At 43.8% G+C, this 14,994-nt stretch overlaps 1 protein-coding gene across 11 annotated transcripts in view; it reads left to right on the forward strand.

The window, feature by feature from the left end:
- Positions 1–14,994, forward strand: part of KRCC1 (lysine rich coiled-coil 1) — a 29,873-nt gene that overhangs the window by 3,148 nt on the left and 11,731 nt on the right. For 4 of the 11 annotated variants that reach the window (XM_070798788.1, XM_070798790.1, XM_019970286.2 and 1 more), the window contains exon 1: positions 12,400–12,560. The exons of 2 other annotated variants lie outside the window; for them this stretch is intronic. The gene's annotated coding sequence lies outside the window, so the exon portion shown is untranslated. Of the gene's footprint in view, positions 1–12,398; positions 12,561–12,590; positions 12,780–13,405; positions 13,610–14,994 lie in introns of those variants that run through there. 5 more of the 11 variants (XM_070798786.1, XM_070798793.1, XM_070798787.1 and 2 more) reach the window with 5 other exon arrangements.

A 14,994-nucleotide genomic window follows, 5' to 3' on the forward strand; every position in this document is an offset into this window, starting at 1 on the left:
TTTTCATTCCAATCCCAAAGAAAGGCAATGCCAAAGAATGCTCAAACTACCGCACAACTGCACTCATCTCACACGCTAGTAAAGTAATGCTCAAAATTCTCCAAGCCAGGCTTCAGCAATACGTGAACCGTGAACTTCCAGATGTTCAAACTGGTTTTAGAAAAGGCAGGGGATCCAGAGACCAAATTGCCAACATCCGCTGGATCATGGAAAAAGCAAGAGAGTTCCAGAAAAACATCTATTTTTGCTTTATTGACTATACCAAAGCCTTTCACTGTGTGGATCACAATAAACTGTGGGAAATTCTGAAAGAGATGGGAATACCAGACCACCTGACCTGCCTTTTGAGAAACCTATATGCAGGTCAGGAAGCAACAGTTAGAACTGGACATGGAACAACAGACTGGTTCCAAATAGGAAAAGGAGTATGTCAAGGCTGTATATTGTCACCCTGCTTATTTAACTTCTATGCAGAGTACATCATGAGAAACTCTGGGCTGGATGAAGCACAAGCTGGAATCAAGATTGCCGGGAGGAATATCAAGAACCTCAGATATGCAGATGACACCACCCTTATGGCAGAAAGTGAAGAGGAACTAAAAAGCCTCTTGAGGAAAGTGAAAGAGGAGAGTGAAAAAGTTAGCTTAAAGCTCAACATCCAGAGAACTAAGATCATGGCATCTGGTCCCATCACTTCATTGGAAATAGATAGGGAAACAGTGGAAACAGTGTCAGACTTTATATTTGGGGGCTCCAAATTCACGGCAGATGGTGATTGCAGCCCTGAAATTAAAAGATGCTTACTCCTTGGAAGAAAAGTTATGACCAACCTAGGTAGCATATTCAAAAGCAGAGACATTACTTTGCCAACAAAGGTCCATCTAGTCAAGGCTATGGTTTTTCCAGTGGTCACGTATGGATGTGAGAGTTGGACTGTGAAGAAGGCTGAGCACCAAAGAATTGATGCTTTTGAACTGTGGTGTTGGAGAAGACTCTTGAGAGTCCCTTGGACTGCAAGGAGATCCAACCAGTCCATTCTAAAGATCAGTCCTGGGTGTTCTTTGGAAGGAATGGTGCTAAAGCTGAAACTCCAGTTTTTTGGCTACCTCATGTGAAGAGTTGACTCATTGGAAAAGACTCTGATGCTGGGAGGGATTGGGGGCAGGAGGAGAAGGGGACGACAGAGGATGAGATGGCTGGATGGCATCAACGACTCGATGGATGTGAGTTTGAGTGAACTCCGGGAGTTGGTGATGGACAGGGAGGCCTGGCATGCTGCAATTCATGGGGTCACAAGGAGTCGGACACGACTGAGTGACTGAACTGAACTGAGAGTAAATATTATATAAAATCCTTTTTGATGTATGAAATTAAATTTATAGAGAATATAATGTGTTAGTTCTTGAACCTAAAAAACATAGATTACTAACTCCTCTGGGGCTTCCCTGGTGGCTCAGATGATAAAGAATCCGCTTGCAGTGCAGGAGACCTAGGTTAGATCCCTGGGTCAGAAAAATCCCCTAGAGAAGGGTATGGCAACCCACTCCAGTATTGTTGCCTGGAGAATTCCATGGACAGAGAAGCCTTGCATTCTACAGTCCATGGGGTCACAAAAGAATCAGAAATGACTGAGTGACTAACAGGGTCACTTCACAAAGTCTGAGTATTTGTCCCCTCCACCTCCAAATTCATACGTAGAAATCCTCACCCTCAATGGTGATGGTATTAATCTGTGGGGGCTTGGGTAGATCCTTAAATCATGAAGGTGAAAACCTCATGAATAAGAGTCATGCTTTATATATAGAAGAGGCTCCAGAGATTGCCTTGGCCCTTCTCTTCTGCCATGTGAGGATACAAGGAGAATTCTGTGACTTGAAAAGAAGCCTTCATCCAAACATGCTGGCACCCTGATCTAGGACTTCAAGCTTCCATAACTGTAAGAAATAAATTTCTGGTGTTTATAAACTACCCAGGCTTTGGTATTTTGTTATTGCAATTCAAATGGACTAAGACTCTGATCTAACCTAGTAAAGGAAAAGGGAAAATGACAGTTAAATTATAATAAAATAACATATATTCATTGTAAACTCCAGGAGATATTGAAGGACAGAGAACTCTGACATGCTGCAGTCCATGGGGGTCTCAAAGAGTTGGACACAACTTGGCAACTGAACAACAACATAAAAAAAAAACTAGCTTATATAATGTTAATACTATTTAAAAAATAAAAGGACCCAGCTTTTTAAAAAAATTTACAGAAACTGATCTATGATTACGTAAGACAGTGTTCTAGACTCAGATAATTATAAATACAATTTTACATAAGTGAAATGAATATCCAGATATTTGAAGTACAAGGCTGTTGCTTACTTCCTGGGGCATCCAGCATCTCTGGCCAGGACCAGTGAGACAGGGGATGTTGACTCTAGTTATCAGGCTGGTGATGGAGAAGGGAGCACAGGGCTCTGTGGTATCAAACACCAACACAAATCCTATGCAAAGGCTTTTTGCCCATCTACCCACCTACATTTCATTTTTTCCCCACTGGGATCAGCCTTTCTTGCTGGCCCTAGCCCTACTTCTGCCAACAATAAGCCAGTGCTTACATGTGCGTGCTCAGTTGTGTCTGACTCTTTTTGACCCCATGGACTGTAGCCCGCCAGGCTCCTCTGTCCATGGGATTTAACAGGCAAGAATACTGGATCGAGCTGCCATTTCTTCCTCCAGAGGATTTTCCCAAAAAGGGATCAAAGGCATGTCTCATGCCTTCGCAAGTGGATTTTTTACCACTGTGCCACCTGGGAAGCCCACATTATGTCAGTTGCACCCTACAATCATCATAACAACCAAAATATCCACCCCCACATTTCTAAGATGGCCCCTAACTAGTGGAACTGCCTCCATTGAAAAGTGCTGGTCGTCATCATCAGAAAAAGCACATTTAGAGTTTTTAGTGGATTTCTTATCGCTCTACTGGAGATGTTTAGCCAGAAAAGATTTAAGAAGGACATGAGAGCTTTCTTCAGCATCATTCATCAAAGCATGGAAGAAGCAGGAGATTCATTCCACGTTTCTTAAGAGAGCAAACGAGGGTCCAGAGTGGACATAACCATTTGGCAATGTGGTATCGAAGTTAAGATCCTAAACTTGAGCTTCAGAGACCCTCACAATCCTATCTCTCTTGAGCACTTTTCTGCTCCAAGAAGATGGAAACTTTCCCATTGTTAATGATTTTAATAGCCATCCAGTCTCTTTCTTTGATATATCTATTAACAGATAAAGAAGGATGGTAAGAAAGAAAGAAAAATGAGATTGTGCAAGTCAAAGGACCCCTGGTCCCACAAGTACTGGCTGAGTTAGGAGATTGCAGACAAGGGAATGATGAGAATGACTACAGTGGTTCTGTAACTCAAAGTGGGATCCAGCTGCTCGCCACTCCAAAACCATTAAAGAGGCCAGGCTGGTGGAAAGAAAAGTTTGCATTATTTTGGTTGCTGGCAACCGGGGGTCAGGAAGGCGGATGCTTGTCCAAAGGTCAACTACTCCCCAACCCCTAACAATTAGGGCACAAGAGCTTTTATAGACAGAGAGAGGGACTGCATGCAGAAACAACAGAAACAGCAGTCAGCTCTGACGGTCATCTTGAAGTTGGTCATTGGTGATGTGACCAGCTTCATCTTGATTAAGTACAGTTAATCTTCAGTTCCAGGGTGGGTTTATTCCCATTTCCTTGAGGCCAGTTCTTGGAATTGTGGCAGCTTATGTCATGGCTACAGTCTGGTCATTATATAGTTAAATTCTCCACCTGGTTGGGATTTTGGTATCTATAAGAGAGCTCACAGGATATGGCTCAGATTTTTATCTATAGCTATTGAGAAGGAACTAAAGGTCCTTAGCTGTGCTTAATGACTACATTATTATTTGGTCTCCTTTGACTGGTTTTCTTTGCTTCTTCATTTTCTTACTTCTCTAACTAGATTTATTCTTTTCTAAAAAAAAATTTATTTATTTATTTATTTTTGGCTGCATTGATCTTCCTTGCTGCACTCAGACCTTTTTTCTCTAGTTGAGGAGAGCTGGGGCTACTCTCTAATAGCAGTGCACAGATTATCTTTGCAGCGGCTTCTCGCTGCATGGACTCCAGGGCAAGAGGGCTTCAGTAGTTGTGGCACATGGGCTTATGTGCCCCATGGCATGTGGAATCTTCCCAGACCAGAAATTGTCCCTTGCGTTGGTGAGCAGATTCTTACCCAATAGATCTGGACGTATTATTTGGCTGAAGTTTTTCCACAAACAAAAGGTCAGCAGAGAACATGGGTGGGACGATGGAGGGGAAGAAGGTGGTAAGGACCATAGGGTCCTGCTCCATTTCGGTTCCATTTACCTCGATTTTTAGCTGAACTCCCCTCCCCACTCAGGCCATACACAAGGACATTACTATGGCTATTGAGTACCCAGCACCCTAAAGAAGTGTGGGCAACCATTGCTGGGTTCCCAGTCTTGTACCTCAACGGTAGAAGAAGCTAACATGAAGTGGCCAAGACTGGGGCCTATTTTGGAAAGAATTATTAGCATAACATTATAAGCCTAAACATGGGTTTCAAGTAACCCTTACTATAAGCTCCACTGGTTAACTTTTTTTTTTTTTATGTATTTTTGGTGGGGATGCTTCCCTGGTGCCTCAGATGGTAAAGAATCTGCTTGTAATGTGGGAGACCCAGGTTCAATCCATGGGTTGGGAACATCTCCTGGAGAAGAGAATGGCTTCCCACTCCAGTATTCTTGAGACTTTGTCTTTTTTTTTTTTTTCTAATTTATGTATGTATTTATTTATGGTATAGATTCTCAGATTCTTATTTTATTCGATAAGTTGTAAGACATTGTTATTGTTTTTTTCTTTTTCATTTGTTAATAACTCCTGTATTTTACTTTATTTTTTTTTCAGCTTTATTGAGATATAATAACATATAACATTGCATAAGTTTAAGGTGTGCAATATGATAATTTGCCACTGGTTAACTTTCATCTCAGATAGAATCTGTTCCCAGATTCCACATCACAGCCCCAAAATCTTTTTTTTTTAGCGTCAAAGTCTTTAACCATATTCTGTTTTCATATTATTATCCTGAATTTTTGAGCAAATAATCTCAGAGGCCTTGAAAGAGTGATTGCATTCCCTTCAGTTGGATATGCTACAGTTCAAGGAATATGTAGAAGTAAGTGTGAAGGTGGAGATGTCTGTGAAACCCAGAGTAACGATTTTGAACCACCAAGATAGTTTGTGTGCCTATGTTAATATCATGGTAGCTGATCCACCACGCTCGATCCTTCCTTTTGGTGAGATTCAGTCACACACCTGCAGGACCACCACCTAGTGGCAAATCAAGAGAGCTGCAAGATTTTAAATCTTTTTTGAAGACCTTTTTTTTTTGCCAGGCATGGCTTTACTGGGGCCCCTGCTGTAGCAGGGCGGAGCAAGAATAAACAACAGGTTCCCTTGCTTGTTTGCTCCCCTAGGGAGGGGACAAGCTTGTTCCTTATTTGGGGTGAGGGTAGGGATGTGTCCAGAGGTTCGGCTGGAGGGGTGGCTTAGGTGTTGTGGGCAGAGGGTGTGCTCTGTACCCTGCTTTTGTTCCTGACACCCAGTTTTTGCTCCCGGCTCTTCTAAAGTGGTGGTTGGTTTTTTGGTCTCTCTGTATCTTTTGTCCAGAGTTCACCCCAACTGCACATGCAGGCAGTTGATTTTAGTCCTATATAGTTTCTTTATATTTTGCTGTTTGGAGGAGAGGTGTGTCCAGGCGCAAGCATTTTAGCAAAGGTCCCCAGGTCTCCCAACCTGTCTCATTCCCCACTGTGAAACTGTGCTCAGTCGCTCAGTCATATCTAACTCTTTGCGACCCCATGGACTGTACCCCACCAGGCTCCTCTGTCCATGGGATTTTTCAGGCAAGAATACTGGAGTGGGTTGCATTTCCTACTCCAGGGGAAAAACTCTACACCCTAATTATTTTAGTAAAAGTACAGCACTTTATCATTGGTTTCGACCTTCCTTTGTACCCAGAGCTAAGATTCATTTAGGCCAGGGCTTGAAAAGGTTCCTTTAGGCCTGTGAACTAAGAACAGTTTATATATTCTTTAATGATTGGCACTGGGGTAGAATGGGGGAAATCAAAAGAATATTTTGTGACACTTGAAAATTATGTGAAACTCAAATTTCAGTAACGATAAATCATATAAAAAAAGCAGCCATACTCATATGTTTACATATTTTCTAAGGCTTCTTTCACACTATAGCCCCAGAGTTGAATAACTGCAACAAAAACCACATGGCCCACAAAGTCAAAAATATTTACTGTCTGGCCTTTTACAGAAAATGTTTGCCAATCCTGCTTTAGACTAATAGTAGCTAACGCCTAGCAGTGTTAAATAAGCCAGGGGTTGCTCACTATTTTCAAATGCATTCACTGGCTGATTCATTATCATTTCATAATCACAGGATCAAAGAGGTTTGTGGGCACACCTAGCCCTCACATTCCAGAATGAGAGGAGCAGGTTCCCTCCTGAATAGTCCATTATATCCTGTGTAACCGGGGTTCCCAGGTGGCACAGTGGTAAAAAATACACTTTCCAATGCAGGAGACCCAGGAGACAGAGGTTGGACCCCTGGGCCGGGAGGATCCCCTGGGGAAGGAAATGGCAACCCACTCCAGTGTTCTTGCCTGGGGAAGCCTATGGACAGAGGAGCCTGGCGGGCTACAGTCCATGGGGTCGCAATAGAGTTGGACATGACCTAGTGACTATACAACAACAATAACAATCCTATAAAATTACATCATTGACAAAACTTCACACTCTCTCTGGTCCCTGCATTCTTACTAAAGTAGCACTCCTGCTTCCATCTTTCTTCCTTCAGCTCCTAAAATTCTCAGCTCAAATTGCTTTCCTCTCAAGAGCTCCTGAAGGCACTCATTCCACATGCATTTATCAGCACTTTTACCAGGCACTATACTCAGTGCCCCGACACAAAGGTGATTAAAATGTAGGCCCATATGATATATACAATAGATAACTAATGAGAACCCACTGTGTTTCACAGGGAACTCTATTCAATGCTTTCTGGTGACCTAAATGGGAAGAAAATACAAAACAGAGTGGATATATGTATGCATGCTAAATCACTTCAGTTATGTCCAACCCTTTGTGATCCCATGGACTATAGCCCACCAGGATCCTCTGTCCATGGAATTCTCCAGGCAAGAATACTGATGTGGGTTGCTGTGCCCTCCTGCAGGGGATCTTCCCCACCCAGGGATCAAACCTGAGTCTCACATCTAACCTGCATTAGCAGGCAGTTCTTTACCACTAGCGCCACCTGAGATGCACAAATATATGTATACGTATAGCTGTTTCACTTTGCTGTACAGCAGAAACTAATGCAACATTGTAAAGCAAATCTACTCCAACAAAAACTTTTTTTGAAATATAGGCCTGGTATCTAAGACATTGACCATTTAGAGAGAATTATAGGTAATGGCGGCTTCCCTGGTCGCTCAGTGATAAAGAATCTGCCTGAAACGGAGGAGACAAAGGAGACAAGGGTTCGATCCCTGGATTGGGAAGATCCACTGGAGCAGGGCATGGCAACCCACTCCAGTATTCTTGCCTGGAGAATCCCATGGACAGAAGAGCCTGGCGGGCTACAGTACATGGGGTTGCAAAGAGTCAGACACTGAAATGACTTAGCACATACGCATGCATATAGAGATGTACAAGGCAAAGGGGAAAGGGTAGTAATAGCAGCCTAAGAAATCAGGAAAGGCTTCAGAAGTAGCAGACAAAGATAAGTGTGGGAGTGGGGGGGAAACTTTCAGGCCCAAGGACAGAGCAGAGATACGGAGGTAAAGAAACAGCATGATATTGTATAGACAATTACAATCAGTATTCTGGGAGCTAAAGAAGCACATGTATTATACTTCACTTTATCCTCTGTCACCAGACTATCTCACCCTTTATGTCCAGTGTTTCATATACAGCAAAAATAAGTGTTTGAATGCTTGAAACTGTGCTTTATTTGCATTACTTCATATTGCTTTCACAACATCCTTTGAGGTGGGTATTACTGAGACTTCCTAGTTAAAAAGTAGATCCCTCTCCTAAGTATAATCCCCCAGAGAAACTCTCACATGTGAGCATAATGAGACTGAACAAGAAAGTTAAAGCAGCATCGTCTATAAAATTAGAAATGGGAAATAAGCCCAAAGTCTTAAGACAGGAGAATGGATAGCTCATGTGTATTCATACAATGGATGTTATAGAGCTGTGAAAGGGAATCAGTTATAACCTCACAACTCAACAGAGGTTAATATCAAAAAATAGTAAGTGAAAAAAGGAACCTTCAGGGGAATAAATAGTAGGCAAAATAACATTTATGTAAAGTTTTAAATCATGCAAAGTAATACATCATGTTACTTAGGGATACATATCTATGTAGTAAAAATATAAAGAACCAGGCTACCTCGCCCCTTGCTGGCATTCAAAAAAAAAGAAAACTTTCCTTTACACTAACCTGGCCTCTTTATTGAATTTTGAGCATGAGAATAAGAAATGCTGAATTCAGGATAGTGTTTACTTCTGAGGAAAAGAGGAATTCATTCGGAAGTAGGAAGAGGGTGTTTCAGGAAGAAGTGGCAGATGCAATAAACTGAGTTATGCATAGTGTTTATGGTAATCAGTAAAGGTTTAATGTTGCTGAATCATAAAGTGAAAGCAGGGTGGGGAAGTGAGAACACTGGGAAGCTAATGAGATCAGGGAGGTGCACAGAAGCCCAGTAGTACAGCATTCATGATTGACTGAATGAAGAGCCAGTAATGACTTCCAGGTAGTACCCTTTGGCAGTACCGAGAGTAGACTGGAGGGTGAAATTGAAATGTAGCAGTACCCTATGGTCCTTGGATCCCCCACCCCACCATGTCCTCAGCCTGCCTTTTGTCTGTGGAATAACTCCTGTTGTTGTTCAGTCACTCAGCCCTATCCAACTCTTTTCGACTCCATGGACTGCAGCACACCAGGCTTCCCTGTCCTTCACTATGTCCTGGAGTTTGCTCAAACTTGTGTCCATTGAGTCAGTGATGCCACCCAACCATCTCGTCCTCTGTCATCCCCTTCTCCTGGCTTCAATCTTCCCCAGCAGGGTCTTTTCCAATGAGTTGGCTCTTCACATTGGGTGGCCAAAGTACTAGAGTTTCAGCTTCAGCATCAGTCCTTCCAAAGAATATTCAGAATTAATTTCCTTTAGGATGGATTGGTTTGATCTTCTTGCAATCCAAGGGACTCTCAAGTGTCTTCTTCAGCACCATAGTTCAAAAGCATCCATTCTTCTTTGAAAGAAAGTACTCAGCTTTCTTTATGATCCAGCTCTCACATCCATACATGACTACTGGAAAAACCACAGCTTTAACTACATGGACCTTTGTGGGAAAAATAATGGAACAACTTTAGCCGAAGAATAAGTTTAATCAGAGAAGTGAGAAAATGCATAAACAAAGGAAAACAGTCAAAGGAGACCAAATGATAACAATGCAGTCATTAAGCAAAGTCACGGGCCTTTAGTTCCTCCTCAAGAGGTATAGATAATATTCTGAGCTATATCCTGTGAGCTGTCTTATAGATACTTCTCCCCTCAGATGAAGTTAACTACATGATGACCAGACTGTAGGCCATGACATAAGCTGCCACAGTTCCGAGAACTGGCCTCAAGGAAATGGGAACAACCCACCCTGAAGATTAACTGTACCTAAAACAATCAGGGGTTTCCCTGGTAGCTCAGCTGGTAAAGAATCTGCCTGCAGTGCAGGAAACCCTGGTTCAATTCCTGGATCAGAAAGATCCCCTGCAGAAGAAGTAGGTTACCACTCCAATATTCATGGGCTTCCCTGGTGGCTCAGATGGTAAAGAATCCACCTGCAAAGCAGGAGACCTGGGTTCCATCCTTGGGTTGGGAAGATCCCCTGGAGAAGGGCATGGCAACCCACTCCAGTATTCTTGCCTAGAGAATCGCCATGGACAGAGGAGCCTGGCTACAGTCCATGGGATTGCAAAGAGTCAGACACGACTGAGCAAACAAAGCACAGCACACAAAACAATCAAGATGACACTGGTCAGACCACTGATGACCAATTTCAAGGTGATTGTCAGAGCTGACTGGGCTGTTTCTGCATGGAGCCGCTCCCTGTCTATAAAAGCTCTTGTCCAGATTGTCAAGGGTAGGAGTTAGTCTTTCCACAGATTCCACCCTATCTCCCACTTGCTGGCATCCAAAATAAAGAAAACTTTCCTTCCCACCAAACTGGCCTCTTTTGACTGTCTGACTTTTGAGCAGCGAGCAGCCCAGAACCCACTTTCGGTAACAAAATCAGGAATGATGATAAGTAAGGCAGACATTGCCCCGGCTCTAACAAAAGATAATGAGAACCAGAAATTAGGCAATGCTGGTTTGACGGGAAAGGAGAACATACAGAAGAGAAACTTTTGCACAGTGCACCAGGGGGCATGCCCATCAATTGGGAGATGGGTGGAATATTGTACAGCAACGAAATGAGTAAATTACACGTATATGCAACAGCTTGGATGTACCTTAAAACAGCAAGTGAAACAAGTCCCAGAATACCGCTAGAGAAAGACATAAATCTTATGAAATTCAAAAATAATCGAAACTTTTTCCCCAGTCACACATATATTCCTTTCAAATGAGTATATCTTTATCACATATATTATATTCATATGAAAGGAAATGACCACAAACAGGGTATTAATTTCCTTGGGAGATAGGGAATTAGAGGATGAAATGAACCGGTGTGTATGTATATTTGCATACACTGAGACTATCAGGAGAGAGAAAGAGGTCATTTATGGAGCAATGATGACAGCATATCAAGACCAAGGATTTTCCACCCTGTATTAAAGGCTCTAACAAAGAAAACCGGTAAGGGAGGAAGGCATGTATTTTTCTGATTTTTTAAAAATTGTATTTATTGAGCTATGTCTGGTCTTAGTTGCAGCACTCAGGGTCTGTGCTGTGTCATGCAGGACCTTGTCTTGTTGCACATGGACTCTCTGCAGCGGGCAGGCTTAGTTGCTCCTCAGCACGTGGGATCTTAGATTGAACCCAAGTCCCCTGCTTTGCGAAGTGGATTCTTAACTACAGAACCAGGAAAGTCGTAGGTTTTTTGGTTTGTTTTTTTTTTTTTTCAATTAATTTAATTGGAAGATAATTACTTTACAATATTGTGATGGGTTTTTGCCATACAGCAACATGAATCGGCCACAAGTATACGTGTCCCCCCACATCCTAAATCTTCCTCCCATCTCCCTCCTCACCCTATCCCTCTGGGTTGTCCCAGAGCACTAGTTTTGGGTGCCGACTCATGTATTGAACTTGCACTGGTACAAGTGCATATGGTAATGTACATGATTACCATATGGTAATACACATGATTTAGTGCTATTCTCTCAAAACCTCGCCTTCTCCCACTGAGTCCAAAAGTCTGTTCTTTACATCTGTGTCTCCTTTGCTGCCCTGAATGTAGGATCGTCGGGTACCGGCTTCCTAATTGGTTTCAGACTCTCCCAAGGTGAGCTGCCCCAGGAGTTTTTCCTCTCTTCCAATGGTGGGTGCGTGCTAAATCGCTTCAGTCCTGTCCGACTCTTTGTGACCCGATGGACTGTAGCCCACCAGACTCCTCTGTCCATGGGATTCTCCAGGCAAGAATACTAGAGTGGGTTGCCATTGCCTTCTCCAGGGGATCTTCCCGACCCAGGGCTCAGACCCGTTTCTTGTGGCTCCTGCATTGGTAGCCGAGTTCTTTATCCCTAGCACCAACTGGAAAGGCCCATGGAGAGACCAAGGAACAGCAAAGAAAGTGAAAGTGAGTCACTCAGTCGCGTCCAACTCTCTGCGATCCCATGGACTGTAGCCCACCAAGATCCCCTGTCCATGGGATTCTCCAGGCAAGAATACTGCAGTGAGTTGTCCTTTCCTTCTCCAGGGAATCTTCCCGACCCAGGGATCGAACTCAGGTCTCCCATATTGCAGGCAGACTCTTTACCGACTGAGCCACCAGGGAAATCACCAAAGAAGAGCAAAAGACTGAGGAACAGCAAGGAACACCGAGGTACACCAAGGAACAGCAAAAGAAAGGCTAATGCAAGCCAGAGAAGAAGAGAACTCGGGAAGTGACGGACTGAGCGGGTAGGGCAACCGGGAGGGCGCGGCTTTCGTGGAGCCGGGAGACTGCGCAAGCGCAGTAGCGCGCCTCGCCGCCATGGTCCCCGGTTCCGTCCAGTCAGCCGCTGGTGGTGGCGGCGACTTCCCCTCAGGAAGTCCGGTCTCCGCCTCCTCCTCCTCCTCCTCTTACCCCGCCTGTTCGGCAGCGGCGGAGGCGGCGGTGCGGCAGCGGTTGTCCCTGCCTCTCCGCCACCTCCACCTCGGCCTATCCCCGGGCTGGCGGCGCTGGCGGGGAGGGGGACAGTAGTTGTAGACGCTGCCCCTGCCTCAGAGAAGGTGAGTTCCCGCCCCGGCGGCGGGGGCGGCCCGGGCCTTTAGCCCCTCCATCCTGCGACCCGGTAAAGGCCCGGCGCGCCCGGAGAGTGCGAAATGGCGGACCGGACAGGACCTGAGGCTCTCCGCTCCCCTCCCCACCCGTCACCCCTGGGAAACGGGCGCCGGGCTCACGTGGATCGCGGAGGGAGAAGGGACGTCTCCGCTGCCGGGGGAGCTGAGGTTGGAGCGGGAGAGAGGCGACCCGGCCGAGGCTGTAGATAGTGACAGGGCGAGGGAAGGGGAGGATGTGATGGGGACAGAGGCAAGGAGAGAAAAGGCCCCAGACGCGGAAGGGCGTAGACCTGCGCGGGGTGAAATTGAACATCCCGGAAAGTGGCGACCTCACTCACAAGTAGGGAGAAGTGGAGTCGGAACTTGGGGAGAATAGGAAGTAAACACGCGAGCCCAAGGTTCCTGGGGCCCTGGAGGAAGAGAAGAGGGGGTTAAGTTTTGAGGGATCACTTCGCAGAGTTTCCCCGGGTTTTTTGAGGATAACACCCTTTAAAACAAGCCTCCAAGATGTACAAGCTCATCTTGATAGTGGTGTGAGTTTTAATAGATACCTGCCAGTGTCAAAGCAGGACTTCAGTTAGGGCGGCGAAAACAACTTTTATTCAGTAACTACTGATAGTAGGAAAAATACTGAGCTCCATTCCGACTTTTCGCAGAAGTGACTGGGGGGTCTTAAAAGAAGGAATGGGGGAAGGTGGGGTTCAAGTAGAGTCGGAGAAGTACAGACTTAACAAAGGGTTGGGCAGTGTCAGCTTGCTGGCAATTACGGAAGTGAGAATTCTGTTTTCCCACAGAAACTGGGAGACAGCCTCTGAAATACATGATCATCACATTTCAAAGGAATGACTTTCAGATCCGTGAGACTCACACACCCGAGCTGTAGGAGACAGAAATACATTTCAAAGAGCCTGAGGAAGAGTTCGCAATTGTAAACCCTTTAGTAAGAACTGTATGAAAGAGAGGCCAGGAACCTCATCAGGTGTTGGCTAGAACAGACAGTAAGTATTTTTTGACAGCCGTGAGCTTTTCCAGACCTGAGCTCCACGATGGGGCTGGTTCATTCAAACGTGACCATGTTAAAATTTGGTCAAGTCTCTGCAAAAGTTTGAAAGAAATATACCTGCCTAGAGTTTTTACAGTTTTCACCAGTTCATTTTCCCTAAAACAAAGAGCTACTTCTTGACCATTTCGATCTAAGAGATGTTTGAGTTCTTACAAGTACTGTAAGAACTTACAAGTACAAACAAACTGCTGGTTCCAAACTATGAGTTTAGGCTTTAAGGCAGTTTTGAAATGATTTTGGATCGTGGAGCTTGATCCCACTGCAGAAGATTCTAGTAGAACATTCAGCCATCTTCAGTTTCATAGTTAATTTTTAGTATTTGCAGTGTTGCCTCATGTTGCTTTTTGTCTCCAGAGAGACAAAATGAGAACATTATTTTTGGTGGAAGCCAGAACATTGTTGGATAATTTAATTTTCCTTTTTCCTGAGGAACAGCAGTAAATATAACTTCATTAAAATAATTTTTATTTTCATCTTCCACAGTATACTCTATTTTTGTGTACTCTTGAATAATCTTTTATACCTTTCACTTGAAGGAATGACAAAACAGTAAAATATTATAAATTTCTTAGAACATTTTGTAAATATTTTATATAAATTCCATTCACTAAAAATGGAAATCAGAAACTGTAACCAAATGATGTTTCATTAAGTACCTTAGTGAGAGCAACTTTTAGAAGACTAGGTTTAGTGTCTTCAATCAGCCTGGGTTAGTATTACTGTTCTGAGATTAAAAAAATAAAATCTGAATTTTCTGCTTTCATACCAAACTTCCTGCCTTTCACTAACAAGCCTGAGCTATTATGATGTCAAGAGTACAATTCAGTTTAGCTTCCATAGCCACATCACAGAAATTTGGAAACAGTTTCTCATGGGGGGAAAAAAAACAGCTTTTTGCCAGAGTGGGGTTTTTTTTGTTTTGTTTTGTTTTGCAATGACTTTGAATATGTGCAGTTACTAAAGACTAAAAATCAGTTCAAAACAAAGTGTTGGCAGGCAGTTACCTTTCTGTACTGCTTCAAGGTGGTTTTGAGGGCATAGGAGTCTTGACTAAATAGATTCTAGTGCTAATTTCTCAACTAGCTTTATGACACTAAGTCCCAAACTTTCTGAACTTGTTTTGCCATCTGTGGGGAGGGGAGTTGGACTAGCCGGATTGAGTGACTTTCACAAACAGATGCTTTTGCCCTGCCCCTACCTTAGAGGACAGTTAGCAATGTTTGAAGACTTTTTTCCTTGGTTTTTGCCACTGGACAAGGAACAGCTTGGTGAGCAGTGGTACTACTGGTATCTGCTAGATGCCAGAGATGGCACACACAA

The sequence above is a fragment of the Bos indicus genome, chromosome 11, assembly GCF_029378745.1.
Source record: "Bos indicus isolate NIAB-ARS_2022 breed Sahiwal x Tharparkar chromosome 11, NIAB-ARS_B.indTharparkar_mat_pri_1.0, whole genome shotgun sequence".
Classification (NCBI taxonomy): domain Eukaryota; kingdom Metazoa; phylum Chordata; class Mammalia; order Artiodactyla; family Bovidae; genus Bos; species Bos indicus.